Here is a 13916-nt window from a genome sequence, read left to right on the forward strand (position 1 = left end):
AGAGTTCTCTAAGGTGTTAAATAAGCTCTCTTGAAAAGATAGTTTCTTAGGAGGCATGTCCAAGGCAGTAGGGTGGATGTATACTGGATCACTGATAAAATTGACAAAGACTAGACAAAACTGGGAAATGAGGCAAAGGGGGTGTTTTTTATAGATCAGTTTGTATTCAGACTTCCAACCTATAACCACTTAGTTCTGAAAAAACAATGGACCTCTGTAGTACAGGGAACCTAATATCAGGGCAGCCTGACTTTCCAAAAAGGCAAGAATTATCTATCATTTCCTCTCAAAATAGCTTGAATTCTTTAAAAAGTATGCTAATATCAGTAGTTATTGTCCAGCTATCTTTGCTTTATCATCAGTAAAGAGATAACTTTTTAAATGAAATCATTGAACTTCAAAGCAATCATGAAAAGTCTCTTTCCAAAATGCAGAAATAAGAAGTAATCTCTGAAGTAATCTCTGAAGTACAACTGAAAACATCCACAGCCTTAAAATCATGGTTATTATTCCTGCCAGGCCATTTTTAGGACAGTGTAGAATTTATGCAGCAGGTGATTTCCCACGTCACATGTACTCTGATACTGTCACATACTCAGCGTTGTATTGTGTGCTTCCCTTTTAGCATGTATAGGAAAGTATAAGTACACGTACCTGCATTCTTTCCAGAGAGAGACAAGATTTAATCAAATCCACAATAAACATTGTGCAATTAAAATGAATGTTACTAGACAACATGCTATACTCCATGAACCATATAGCTAAATTATACAGTGTGGGTTTTGTAAGCATACGGATATGCGCTTGCATCTTTCTAGTGCTAATCCTTTGATACTTCAGCCATAGTACAGAATTTGTTCCAGAATCGTGTCAACTTCCATTTTTTATCTTCCATTGCCATTGTTTTGTGCACATTTTTTTTCTAAATACCATAGCCTGTGCCAGAAAACAGGTTGAAAACACAGTAATTTTAGCTGGGCAAACAAATTTTTATTCCACTGTCGTATTTTGGATTTCCTCAGAGAAGTGGCTTCTGTGGCAGCAGCACAAGATGCAGTTCTGTTGTTTTCAAACCTTTCTTTCACCTTTGTGGAAAAACTTACTTTTTTTGTTTGTTTTCTCAAATCAGTTCTTTAGCTACAGTATTGCATGTGAGTAGAAAGTATAGTATCTTTATGTTGTCCTTCAATCCTCATACTATTTTTGAGCACTGAAAACAACCCAGTTTATTTTCAGGAAGCATCTGTTGTTTTAAGTTTTTAAGAAAGAAAAAGAAAAGCTATTTTGCACAGTTGAAGGCAACCGAAATCACATCTCATTGAACTGTTACGACTTGATTCGACCAAAGCAGCTGACTGGAACCAGATATTGCAAATGCATGCATTACGGTGAGTGGAAGGGTGACTAAGCACAGGCATGGATACAATCACGTAATTCCATTATGTAGGTTTATCCTTAAGCATGTAGCTTTGATTACTCCAGACTGAATTACATCAGCCGCAGAATACTTGCCTGTATATTGTCTCAGAAGATCAACAGTCTTTGCTACCACGCTTTATATTTTATAGAGCAGGGGGATGTCTGGTTTCACGAGTGCTTTTAGTAATTACCTCTTTTTTTCTTTACATCCTCTAACTGCAGTGAAATATGGCAATTCTATTTTAATGATAGAAATGGTAGGTAACTCATTGTGTTAAATAGTCATCTTATGAAATTACAAAACTTACCTCCGAAACGAGCAAAGCTAAAATCCAAAATTACAATATTTTCTGAAGAAATTTCGTTGATGACTTCTAAATGACCAGATGAGGTGGTTTTGCCACTAACGTAGAAATGACCCATTTTTAATTGTCACTTACCTGTGAAGGCACTGAACCTGTTTGCTGTGCTGTACAGGCCCGGCTCAGCATTTCTCACCCGGCCGTGCCTTTTGTCATTTTAAAGGAAGTTTTGTCTTCGCAGACCGTGCCTGCCTAAGTCCTCACGATGCTTCGGACGCGGCGCTCTTACTCGATCGATCTAAACCAACCCCTTCCCCGGTCCAAAGTAGTTTCGCAGCCCCAGGTTGCCTCCGTTGCGTAAGTGAGCGCTGCAGCCCTCCTGTTTACCGTGCCCTGACTCAGCCTTCCCTCACGCCTCCCTTCCCCTGCTCCTGTCCGCTTTTAGCCTTGTACATCGCACCGAAAAGCGAGGTCGGAACTCCAAGCGCAGACGGGCAGAGCGTCCCGCCCGCCGCCGCTCTCCCCCCGCGCCGCCTGCCCGCCTTTCCCACGGCCCCCACCGCAGGCGCGGTGCTGCGAAGCCGCTTACCTTGAATTCCCGTTGTCCGTGGCTCCGCGGGCGTTTGCTAAGCGGCGTTTCCGCGGAAGGCGGCCGGCTGCGGAGCCCTGGCTCGGTTCTCTTTGAAAACATGGTGATGGCCCCTCGGCAGCGCCCGGGCAGCGCGCTGCTCTGCCGGCCTGCCTGCGCTGCACTTGTTTTTCCTCTGGAACTTACTCACAAGTTTCTGCTTGGCTTGGCAGGCGGCAGGCCCCTCCCTTTCCCTGTTTACAGCCAGTTTCAAGAAGTGAGAGGCTGTGCTCGGAGGGGAGCGAGCGCTTGGAGCCAGCTGGGTTTAGTCTCTGCGTTTCAGCTTTACTACTTCAAATATACGGGTTTGTTATGGTATTGTCATCTGTGCTGGGGTTCTCCAGGGACGTTGGAGAGGCCGTTCCATTCCCTGCAAGTGCAATCAGCAGCTCTCGTTCAAGAGCGTGGTTTTATTTTTAACCTGGGATGAGAATATGTAGCTTTGAGGTTTCGTTTTTGCAGGCCATGCATCCTAAACAACCGGTATTTAAAAATTATTGTGCTGTGAAGTGCACAGGTGCTTGTGCTGCTTGCGAAGGTGAGCTAGCTTGCAATACAAGCTAGGAGAAGAGTTTGCTTTGAATTTGGAGATTGTTTGTTCTGAAAGGACATTACGATGTGAGCCTCATTTGGGGATGGTATTATGGATTCCATTCTGTTTCCTTTTTTGAAAAGTTGAAAAGACGATTGTTCTAAAGAGTATTTGCATGTCACTGGCAATTAAGGGATGTGAGCGTCTATATTCTCTACGCCTTTAAAATGGATCATTTCTTGAAAGATTTTTTGAACTGTAGGTTGATCATTTATCCCATACTGAATTTTGTACTGTGGTTGGTCTGGTTTTTACGTGGAAGCTCCTCAGACTAATAAACTGAAGTTACTACCTTCAAAATATGTTTTTAACTGATTGTCAACCAAAACCGAGAGCTGCCTTACGTTTTCAAAATAATTTGTCTTATATTTAGAGATTCTGAAGCTTTATTCCGTAGCAAATAAACACCAATGAAAAATCCCTCAATTAAAAATTTAGCAGGTGTTTACGGAATAAATACCAGAGAAGCACTAAAAATGGTTACTCAGTTTGTGTTGAGTTACTCTATCTGACTGCGGTTTGGTTTTTTTAGGCAAGGTCTGTGCTTCTTGGTTTGTATTTAACAATTCATTATGGATACTGTAAAACCCCTGCAACTCCCAAATGGCAGAAAATTCCTATGTTCCCATTTGATACATAGTCTGCAGACAGAATTGCATAGGTGCTATGGATAAATCTGTGTTACAAACTGTGGCATCAAGTCTTTGCTGCCTCAAAACTGCAGAAGGACTTTAATCATCATGAGTTCATTGCAGAAGTAGCAACGTAGGAAAGGTGGTAGCACAGAAGTACTTTTAGAGTTCTGATACTTGGCCGAAAGCCAATTTCATTACATGTCATAAAAGTTGAAAGTGGTTTTATTTAGACAAAAAATTTGCATGAAGTGCTTAAGAAAAACTCCTTCCAACACTGCAGAAAAAGTTAAGAGCACTTGGTGCCAAAGATTATTTTAGAAAAGATGCATAAAATGAACTTTAATTAATGAGAAAAAATGAAGTGCTGCTTAGTTGTATTACAGAGTCCATAGCTGCAGTGAGGTTTTTTCAGACATTTTCATTCACAATGCAGCACTAAGTTGCAGAGCAGGTTGGTTAACAGTTTCAAGCATGACCATTCTATGAGCTGATTATTTTATTTGACTTAAAAAAAAAACCCAAACCTTTATCCAGCTGCAGCACTATCTCTTTTTTTGTTTAGACAATAAATGATTTGTCTACTTGCTCTCCTATCATCTATATGTGAAAGAGGTCTTATCTAGATTTATCTGACCTCTGAATTTCACAAGCTGCAATACCATTATAAACCACGCATAGCTAATAAAGCTGTTGCCAACAAGGTAAGACTCTAAACAGGCCTAAGACTCCTACCTTCATCAGGTGTTCTACAGTTTCCACAGATCTCTTAATTCCTAGAGAGACTGAAACCCGAGGATACTTACTGCATAGGGGAAGGCTGAGCGCTACATAGAGCTTTGCTGGACAGCACAGGTTTGTTTCACATCAAGACTGAGAAGACCAAAAAGCTTGGCCAGGAGTGTTGCATATATGCATAAACCACGACTTAGTAGATTGTCAGCTACTCGTCAGAGTTTGAAAGGTGCTTTTTGAAAGTGTCATGCTAAATATTGCTTATGGATTATTTCTTAAAACTTTAAATAATGGATGATTGGTATTTCTGGAAAACAGCATACCTGCAATTAGTTGTACCTCAAGGGGAACACACTCTGAACTCTCAAGTATGAGAAAATGAAGTGTCGCACTGCTGTTACCTCTCCGTCTGGGTAACATGACATTTTTTTAGGCTTACTAGCTTATATACATACCATAGGGATTAACAGAAGACTTGTTGGCTGGATATACAGAAAACTAGATTGCCCAGGTTGCATGTGAGGGGAAAAAATGCAGCAGTGCAGGCAAATAGGTTTCAGAATATACTTTCCTTATGCAGTTAGTTGCTGAGTTGCTGCTGTTTATAGTGTAATGATACAGCTCAGATAAAATGCTTTTAACATTAGTGGAGAAGAAAATCCTGCTTGATACTGGGTGCTGGGCTGAAAAACAGGCCCCTTCCAACCCTATCATTTATGTCTTTGTGGTGCAATCATTGACCAGTTTGGCAGCTGGTATGTTTATAATTGATACCAGTTCCATTTTATAATGTAGTTAATTCAGTACAATATAATGTGAAAGAAGCCATGACTAAATAACAAGAGTAATTGATATAAAATAGCATTGAATATAAGCCTGTCTTGGATGTTTAATTTTAACGTGCAAATAAAAAAGCAAGAGGAGGTCAGTTGGAAGAGGGGTATTTTTTTCTTTCTACAGTAGCACTGTCTCTCCCTGGTCCTGTGAGAGGGAGCAAGGAGTTTGCCACCCTGGGTGAGTGAACTCATGGGAAGAGCAGGTGCCCAGCCTCCTGGTCTCACTGGTTTTACCCTCCTCATTAGGCTCAGTTTTTGGTTTTCTAAACCCATTCCCTCTGCAGTATGAACTTGCTTTAGTAGCAGCATAACATTAATTTAAAAACTTTAAAAAACCCCTTTGACTTATACCACCCAACTATTGCCTACTCCTGCTTAATTCTGCACAGTTTGAGTGCTGTGAGCCCACTTCCAGTTTTATAGCTTATTGCCTCCCCTTGGTCCAAGTCCAGTGTTATTCCTGTCCAGCGTCCTGTCCAGACATAAATGCTTATATACATTTCCCCATTTTTTTAAAAAACTTTTTTTTTCACATCTGCCTGGCCCTTGTTTTTTCTTTATCTCTCCCTGATGACTCTATTACAGTTAATGCTGCACCCTCATCATCATTTGCTTATATGACACATACACGATATCATATCAGACGTATCACAAGGTTTCCAAGTATGGTATTCTTTCCCTTCTAACTTCTCTGTTACTTTCCCGTGGGACATCTCAGGCTGTTCTTAGGCATGTTGAGTCAACAATAAAAATTGAATTTTCAGGAACTAATAAGGGTGTATTTGTTACAAGTGGAATGAGTACAGGGATACTCATGGTTCTGAAATCAGTTTTCACATTTTGTTTTGGTCATCCTTTGAGGTTGCTCACTCTCTGCTTTTCCAGAAATTCTGAATATATGTTGTCTTCAGAGCACTTCAAAACTTAGCTCCTTCCTGTGGGCCTGCCTCTCACTTGCTAGGTGACTTTTTTTATTGTTCCACAGATGCTGGCAACCACTTGTCACTTGTTTATTCTTTCATTCTGTAAGCACCACCTTTGTGGTGAATCATCCGTATAGCAGCTACCTGGTCATTCAAATCCCACTTGTGCCATGATAATCTGCTTACTGCCCCGGCCTCTTGGCAACCTACTAAATAGATGCAAGTTTTTTTTTTTCTGTTTTAACCTTTTGTTTACATCACAATCACCATTATTGTTATTCTAATAATTTTCCATATAATATAAAACTATTAACAATGTCAGATGCACACTTTTTGTTTCTATTTAGATTGTTCATCTCTTTGGGAATCTGAGTTTGTGTAAGGCCATGTCAGAAGTAAGTCTCTGCAAATTGCTGTCACAGATCAGTAAACATCAACAAATGAGTTCAGATTCTCCTTTGGTTTGGAAGAAAGAGAGGAAAACTTGATTTTAGGTTATGGCAACTGTTTTTCATGATGCGCATTTTCTGTATATTAGGTTAGAACTGAAGAAATTTCTTCAGTCTTCAGAGTTCATAGAAGATGGCTCAAAACAACATGTGTGAAACAGATAACTGGATTTGCTTTCTTTTCTCTTCCCCCCCCCCCTCAATTTTTAAGCAGCTTAAACCTTATGAGAACAGATAATACACTCCAATAAAGACAGACAAAAAAGATCAACTACTCTGGAAACCATAATAAAAACTGCCAAAGCGTGTTTTTAAGAGACTGTTACATCTGTTAAAAAGTGGCGGTGTGGTAGTGGTCTGGAAGGTTGTAATAACCAAGTGCTGTGGGGTAGAAGAGGCAAATTAAATTCCTGCAAAATGGGGAGACTGAGTTCTGTAGAGAGGAGATAGTCCGGCATTAAGGGCCCTAAAGATCTGTGTGGAAGGAGTCCCCTGTTCAGACACAGATGCTATCTGCCAGGCATATCTGCCACTCTAGATAAATCCTTCTCCTTTTATGCTGTTTATTTCTTTGTAATAGAGCCTCTGCAGGAGTTAGGTTGCCGATGGCTGTGCCCTCCTCACAGCTGCTCAGGAGCAGCTGCACTGGGGGCTCTGCATGGGTTAACTCTATAAACTCGATCATGTTTTGTTAACTTCTCTCAGTGTCCCAGTATCAGATGAGAGTGACTGGTCTCCTGCTCCACCTCTTCCTGACTTAGCTTTATCACTGAATTCCAAAAGAGCCTCCATATGGAAAACCTGACATATCTTTTCTTTTTTAACATTTATGCACAGCGAGAAAGGATTCACCAGAGAGTGAATGGTGCAGCTTTTAATACATCGTAGGCGTGCTGTGGTTTAAGATTTCATTGCTGCAAAAAGTGAAATATCTTATTTTTGTGCAGTTCTAAAGATAGGGTATTCCATCAGGCAGAATGAATTTATGCAGCAGTTACCTGTATTTGTCTACAAGCCTTAGCTGACTGGGTTTCTGAAATGAGATACAGTTTTGAGAGACCCAAATATCCACTAGGTAATACTCTTCTTAAAAAAAGGAGTTATATGCAAAATAAAACCCCTGTATTTTTCCTAGTGTTCGTATTCATTTCCAGTAACTTACGGGTGTATTAAATAACAGGAATAATTAGAATGAATGTAATATTAGAAAATAGGCTTCATAAGATGCTTTGAGTTCTGGATTTTGTAAAGTTGACTAATTGGAATACAAGAAGTGACAGCTTTTAAGCATCAGCAGAGCAGACAGTGCCGTTCAGAGTGGCGAATACGAACAGCCCATTAGCACTACTGCAGTTCCTGGTCCATGTTTTCAGAGCACTTGGAAGCTGATTTTGATGTAGCTATTCTACTTTAAAACTAAGTGGCAACAAACTTAAATAAAATTCAGTATCGGGATGATTGAAAGTTGCTATATATATTCAGTTTTTTAACTGATTCTGTGAAAAAAATATTTTAAAAAATTTAACCTGTGGCAGAATTTCCACTGTGCTTATAACTGGTGAGCCACAGAAACCAAAAGACTTAATTAAAACATGCAATTCCAGTTTTTTGGAGAGCACACAAGCCCATTAACTGTAGCAAATATTTTCATTCAATTTAAAACTGAATGTAAGTTGCGGTTTCTCTTCATACGAAATATTTCAACTCAATGGATCTCACAAGGATTACACACACCTTCAGAAAGCATTCCTACTATCATGATGTTGATGTTCAGAATAGCTGGGACTTAGTAGATTTATACTCTAGATGCACTTTGTCCTGCTGTTTTTAATGAAAGTATTTAGTTCATTTTTTCTGACTTAAGGAATTGAATACACTAGGTGGGTGATTTCATTAAAGGATCGACCTTATATGATAATCATCAATGTTTAACTACAGGGTCTTTTTCCCCCCAGTATCTACAGACACTTAAACTGTAGAACAAGTCAGTTAAGACTGGTTTTGGGAAAAAAATGTTTATGAAACTTATACGTTCCTTTTTTTATGTAAAGATCATCAGATCATGGAGACAAATTCAAAATTTTCTGCTGAGGCCTTCTAAATATTTGAGAAAATATAAAATTACAGGACAGGGTTTTTTTTGTAAATTTGTTTGTTTAGCTAATATTTTTGTTTAGATCATAGGTGCAAACAGATCATTTGCACCTCTTACTAGATGGCAAGTGGCTAGATCTCTGCATTTCCAGCATTTTGGAGTTGCTCAGGTTCCAGGTAAGGAAGGTATATGAACTGAACATTGTGCTTCTGGTCCACGTAAATCAGCATCACTCCAGTAAAGAAAACGAATTCTTGCCAATCAAAATTAATGGCAATTATCCCTATTCTAGATATTGCAGACTGAATTTATCCCAGGGACAGAGCGTCAAAGGTACACCGACTCTGATGGAATCACTCTCTAAATGAGTTGGCTCGTTGCGTTGGCAGGGTGGAAACACCAGCTCTTATCTTAACCCACTGTTTGTTAGCTTCACCCATGCTTAGGACTTGTGACAGGGAACGTTGCTGAAATTTGGCAGTATGAAAGCATTCCCCACAGATATTTTGCTGCCAACTGCAAAGACTGACAGGAGACACAGATGGTAGTTTTCCTGGAAACTATAATGTAATGCCATTTCCTATTAGAAACATTGGTGAAAGCTGACCCGGTGACTTATCAACAAGCCATCACGCTGACCATGTAGGAAACTCTTGTGAAACAGACTCAGACTGCAGGGACCAGGTTTCCAGTAAATGCAAAAATACCAACATGGTTCTTTCTCAGATAACATTTATAAGAATGAGTATAAAACCAGTTTGAGTTTAGAGTTTGAAGGGGAAAATTGGCCCTCAGCAGAGTTGTGCTAAGGCTGAAATGACTTCAGAATTTGTCACATCCGTTGGAGATAAACAGGTATCTTTCTGATAATTGTTCACAAGTCTGAAACATCTTGTTCTTGATACTCCTGTGGCTTTTAATTTCTATTGCTTGGTGAAGGAAATATCATTTTCTAGCTGCCTCTTGGATGAACTTGCATATTTACTGCTTGCATCTTATTCCATTTATAATGTCTGAATAAAATATTTTAATTTTACATTCTAGGAGGGCTAATATAATAGTAATTCTGATCTAAGGGTGGCTATTATTAGACTGTAAGGTTTGGAGTAGGAATTTTCATTTACCAGGGGCTTGAAATTAAGAGGCATCTTACTGATATGGATGGGTTCTGATTTGTCCATCTACTGCTTGTCATGTGCCACTCCCACTCCACTTTATCAGTGACAGGGGTTTTTTTAACCCCTTATTCATCAACATTTTCTACCAATAATCTTGATTTCTTACAAGGCTTCCCATTGCACCTATATGTATGGAATGACCCTTCCATCAAACTTGAAAAAGCCAGTAATAACCTTTAGCACTTTCTGTTCTAGGATGCTGGCAAAGAGTTTGACAGGTTTAAGTATTGATGATTTGATTTGAGTCCTTGGCCATACTTTCACAGGTGTGTGTGTGGGGATGCTTCCTTAGATAGTCTTAACAGGTGGTGTTTTTTCCAGCCCAGTATGAGACTGGGCAAATGTTTCCAAGGGCAAAAAACCAAAAGTAATTTTGGGGGAAGAAATGTGGAAAGGAGTCTGGGACCTCTGTAAACCAGGACTCTCTAAACCTGAAGTCTCCCATTACAAAAACATCTGTGAAGTTATACCTTGAGTATATTACCTGTAGCCACCTGTTATGCACATTCCTTCCAATCCACGGTATTTTGGGAAGCCATGGTTAGGATTTGTACAAATTCCTGGGACTACAGCCAAATAAATTACATTGAAATAAATACTAGTGCTTACTAATTGCAGTGTATTGACTCACATGCCATGCAGCAATTACTGGTTGTTTTTTTAATTTGAACAGATTCTTTTTTAAAGATTTCTAAGTGTCCTTGATATGTACACACATTTTTAAAAATCTTGCACACCACAGCAAGAAAGCATGATTATGTAGCAGATTTTGTTACTGCAGGAGCTGTATAGAGCCTTGATATATAAAATAAATTTATAATCTGCTTCCTCCTGTGCTAATGGGTGGAAACCTGAGGAGTAATTAGTTTGTCACAGAGCCAGCTTCTTAGTAATGATTGATAAATGGTTGTTTTTACATAGCCCACACAGACACAGAGTGCATACCAACAGTAAACCGCAGTTTGTAGGGAGGTCACTGGAGCCTACTAGTCTATCTTCACTTAAATGAGCCTTACATGTTTTAGCTGTTGTGGAAAATATGCAGAGTGTTCTGATAAACTCTTATCTGATGTTCAGATCCTGCACGCAGAAGTTCAAATGAATCATTCTGATGTGCAGATCACAAACATAGACGTTCACATGAATCACTTTGTCCAGACATTTGACTAACTTTTTTTCATCCTTTCAGAATCAGTCCAACTTATGTTGAAATCCATGGGATACTGCTTTCACTTAAATGATGGGGCCAATCAAGTACTTGAAGGATGTGATGCTGGCAAGAGAAATAGGGTGCTGCCTTTTTATGCTGCTTTAGCATTTATATAAAAAGGGCATAAAGTGCACCTGACAGAGCCCTAAAGGAAAGTAGGTCTTTTGCTAAGTAGAGTAGAAAACAGATTTGCAAATATCATGGTGATTAGCGTAGTTAAAAATGCTTATGGAGGCTAAAAAGGACAGCAGTCATTCTGCTTATTCAAAGCTTCTGCTGAAAGCAGTTAGGAAATTTTTGGTGCTTTGAAGTTTGCCTTTGGCTTACCTTCTTTTATAATATAAATGAAAATGCAGCTTAATTGTGATTAATTAGTTAATTAGTTGCTGCTGTGTCTTTTAGCTGCTTTGCAGTAATATTTCACAGTATGGTTTGCTGTGTGTTTTATTATTATGCTATGAATAGAAGATTCATAAGTATCTCAGTTTGAAAACTTTTTTGCTTTATTAAAGACTAATCAGATTAACTTTTGATCAATTCCTCTGCTATACTTTGGCTATACTGTTATACTTCTGGATTTAATATACAGAAAAATTGATATTTCATCTATTCAGAGCAATTAATAAAAAACTTAAAAGCTCATACTCAGTACATAAAGATACAGTAAATGACAAATCCAGCCTAATGTGCAAGAGCATGACAATTGATACGCATAAGAAAAAGCCTACTGTAACTTTCTTTTGGACAACCAGAAAAAAGTAGGAGCATGACAAATTTAAACAATGACGTTTTTCCTAAAGAACTGTTATCTAAAAACTGAACATTGGTTTCTAACAATGGTACTATTCATTTTCACTGATCCAGGGTTTATGTGCATTAATGTGAATTGTTTCTAGGCTCTTAAAAAGCGAAAGCAATCTAAAAGGTGAACTTAAAATCTCACCTGGTAGGCAGTGCCTTGTTGTCCCTTGATGGTTGGCAGAAACATTTTGCCCATCAAGTCAGACCCTTTTCAAAAGTGAGCTCAGCAGAAACTCCAATATCTCATTTCTCTAGTAGGAGGAAATAATGGGAGAGCTTAGAAAAAGACCGCTGATGCCGCTGCACTGCCCTCGGTAGGGGCACCGAACTTTGTGTATACACGTGACTTCCCCTGCACATAGATGCACATAATCCTTTAAGCTTCAGCTGCACGCTCTTATTGGCGCAGAGGGCTGTTGCAAAAACAGGGGGCCTGATCCTGTCGTAAGGACTATTCTGCGTACTGTGTTCGTAATTGTGAAAGGGGTTTTTAGGGGTCGGTTTTTGGAAAGGACAAACTGAAAGGACATTACTGTGGTTCGAGAACAGTTCAACCTTTGGTATAGTTACGTAAGAGCAGACAAATAGTGGCTATATCGAACAGAGAGAGCTTTTTGGTATGAAAAAAAAAGAATTTTTACTATAGGAGTACTATTCTGCAAAGCTGTGCATGTTAACAGAGTAATAAACTTGAAGCAAAATAAGCCAAACTGGCAAAAATATTATGTTAGTAAAATTTGATTTTCTTTGGAGCTACTCATCACAGCTGTGTTTGTCAGGAGTCATATCCCTTCCCGCCTTTGAAAAACAATGCTATTTAGCAAAAGCCTGTAACATCCACTTGGTCTCTGGAGAGTTTAGACAGTAACCAACATTAGACCTGAAAAAGAGCCAATGTATGTTTTAAAAAATACTTTACTGTAAACCTCAGAATTATTTTAAGCATTCAAAAAGAACATTTTAATTAAAAAAAAAAAAAGAGTTAAGGAAAATGCTACTGCTATATCATCTTGTTTTAATGAGATGGTAGGTAAATGTAAATTCTTTCCATTTGAATAAAAAGCATGTAATATGATTCTGTCTACTTAGCTTGAATACAAATAGTCCTTAAATAATTTGCCTTTTTAAACTGTAATGAAGTACTAATTTATGTGTTTTCCTTCCTCCCCAAAGCAGTAAAGTGTAATATATGCTTTTATTTATCAAGCAAAAAGGAGTTGACCCTTAAAATGAATGAAGAATTTGTTATTCATGTTAGGCATGTATGTAGCATGTGTATTTTCTTTAGTGTATGTAATACACGTGTGTTTTCTTATTTTATACCATTACTTGCTTGTTTTTATTCTTACAGTATCTTATAAGCTAAAACTTCACAGTAGGACTCTAAGGTAGACTCTAGGGTTAATGCCTGGGAACTTTTTTGATTGTCAGTATTTACAATCTAAGTATTTCGTAGAATCATGGAATGGTTTGGGTTGGAAGGGACCTTAAAGATCATCCAGTTCCAACCCCCCTGCCATGGGCAGGGACACCTTCCACTAGACCAGGTTGCTCAAAGCCCCATCCAACCTGGCCTTGAACACTGCCAGGGATGGAGCATCCACAACCTCTCTGGGAAACCTGTTCCAGTGCCTCACCACCCTTACAATAAAGAGCTTCTTCCTTACATCTAACCTAAATCTACCCTCTTTCAGTTTAAAGCCATTACCCCTTGTCCTGTCCCTACATGCCCTTATAAAAAGTCCCTCTCCGGCTTTCTTGTAGGCCCCCTTTACGTACTGGCAGGCTGCTCTAAGGTCTCCCTGGAGCCTTCTCTTCTCCAGGCTGAACAACCCAACTCTCAGCCTGTCCTCATAGGGGAGGTTCTCCAGCCCTCTCATCATCTTCGTGGCCCTCCTCTGGACTTGCGCCACAGGTCCATGTCCTTCTGATGTTGGGGGCCACAGAGCTGAACGCAGTACTCCAGGTGGAGTATTTGCCTAGTTCAGTTCTTTTTTTTGTTGCCTAGTTCAGTTCTTTTTTTTGTTGCCTAGTTCAGTTATTTTTTTTTTTCCTTTTGGCTAAGCTTTTATTGTTTATATTAAAGTAAAAAACCCCCAAGTCTCTATTTACAATC

The 13916-nt window shown here is 39.1% G+C and overlaps 2 protein-coding genes across 9 annotated transcripts in view; one reads left to right on the top strand and one right to left on the bottom strand.

Annotated features, from left to right (window-relative positions):
- Positions 1 to 13916, top strand: part of C25H7orf50 (chromosome 25 C7orf50 homolog) — a 135315-nt gene that overhangs the window by 49415 nt on the left and 71984 nt on the right. The window lies entirely within an intron of this gene.
- The window catches only part of GPR146 (G protein-coupled receptor 146), a 75995-nt gene that overhangs the window by 25301 nt on the left and 36778 nt on the right, over positions 1 to 13916 (bottom strand). Inside the window, exon 3 of one of the 5 annotated variants that reach the window (XM_030001673.2) lies at positions 11943 to 12051. The exons of 2 other annotated variants lie outside the window; for them this stretch is intronic. The gene's annotated coding sequence lies outside the window, so the exon portion shown is untranslated. Of the gene's footprint in view, positions 1 to 1859; positions 2192 to 2310; positions 2693 to 11942; positions 12052 to 13916 lie in introns of those variants that run through there. 2 more of the 5 variants (XM_030001674.2, XM_030001676.2) reach the window with 2 other exon arrangements.

Source organism: Aquila chrysaetos, chromosome 25, assembly GCF_900496995.4.
Source record: "Aquila chrysaetos chrysaetos chromosome 25, bAquChr1.4, whole genome shotgun sequence".
Classification (NCBI taxonomy): domain Eukaryota; kingdom Metazoa; phylum Chordata; class Aves; order Accipitriformes; family Accipitridae; genus Aquila; species Aquila chrysaetos.